The sequence below is a fragment of the Capsicum annuum genome, chromosome 7 (genome assembly GCF_002878395.1).
Source record: "Capsicum annuum cultivar UCD-10X-F1 chromosome 7, UCD10Xv1.1, whole genome shotgun sequence".
NCBI lineage: Eukaryota > Viridiplantae > Streptophyta > Magnoliopsida > Solanales > Solanaceae > Capsicum > Capsicum annuum.
In genome coordinates, this window is record NC_061117.1 from 81,499,031 (window position 1) to 81,500,520 (window position 1,490).

At 36.4% G+C, this 1,490-nt stretch overlaps 1 pseudogene; it reads left to right on the forward strand.

The window, feature by feature from the left end:
• Positions 1 to 323: 323 nt before the first annotated feature.
• On the forward strand, positions 324 to 971 carry LOC107876558 (annotated as a pseudogene).
• The last annotated feature ends 519 nt before the right edge of the window (positions 972 to 1,490 follow it).

Consider the following 1,490-nt stretch of genomic DNA (forward strand, 5'->3'; position numbering starts at 1 on the left):
TCCTTTTGATTAGGAATTCAATAAGGTGACTTAGAACACCATGACTCAATTCCAAGTGATGGCTCTATAAATAAAATAATTCCTATTCAATACTGTCACTTTCATTGAAAAAATCCTTCGACCCTCCAACGAAAAAGTGGTGTGACAATAACTATCCACAATGACAAGATCTATATTCAAATTGCATCCTTTCTCTTGATATCTTTTTGAAAAACATCTATTCGTTTCCATTCACACCTTTTAAAAACCTAAAATATATTCACAAACTTCATCTCTAATACTGTTACGTTAGTTCCACCTAGGTCAATAAATAATCTACAAGCATGTATGATTAAAATTATACAACTATGCCAATTGATCCTATTGTTGATCCCTATGGCTATGTGGGCATGGTTCATTATTTTAGTGTCTCAATCACACGTTTAGATGAACTTTCTGTCCCCTAGACACATTTAATGGTCATTTCCTAGTATCACCAAGGATATTTCTATTAACTCCTCAATGAACACATGGGCTCGTGTTATCCTCTCTCGTCGACTACTCTATTCCACCACTACTGCCAAACTTCCTCTTGTAATCTATATTCACAAGGGAGGCTTCATATGGGGAACTTTAGATACACCCATATTAAAAGGCTTGTATGGATCAGCTTCTAATGAAATTCCAGTAACAATTATATCAATTGAGTATTATCAAGCTCCCAAGCATATGAGGATTGCATGGAAGCATTGTATTAAGAACAAACCGAATGAACTATTAGCCAGCTACACTGATTTCTCCAAATACTTTCACAGGGCACGAGTGCTGGAGGCAACATAGCATACCATTTGGTCCTAGATGCTGCCTCGATTTAGGACAACCTCAAACCTTTGGAAATCAAGGGGCTAATACTGAATTAACCTTTCTTTGGTGGAAATGAAAGGACACTATCATAAGTAAAATTGGCTCAAAATCACCCACCCATACCCTAACACCGAATCCCCTACCACCCCACTCCCTATCGCCCTCAATCCATAAAACATATGTAATATATTAAAAATATTTCAAATGTTTTTCTTATCCCATCCCCATCCCCTACCCCCACCCCCATACCTACCGGCCCCCTTCAAAAAATATTTATTTTTTTAAAAAACTCAAGCCTTTTTTCTTCCCCCCCCCTCACCCTACCAGCCCCCCCTCTACACACCCCTTACCTCCAAAAAAATTTAAGTTTTTTTAATTTGTTTTTCTAAAAAAATTAATTTTTTTCTTACCTTACCCTCACACTCTAACCCAACCCAACCCCTATTAACCGTCACTTCACCCCTAAAAAAATTATTATTTCTATTTTTTTCAAAAAATAATAATTATTTTTTTTAAAGAAACTCAAAAATTTTTTCTTACCCCACCCATCACCTATTTTGACCTCCTTCCCCCTCTTCCCGCACCCCACACACTATCCCCCTCTCTTAAAAGAAAATATTTGATTTTCTCTTTTTTTTTTTCATAAT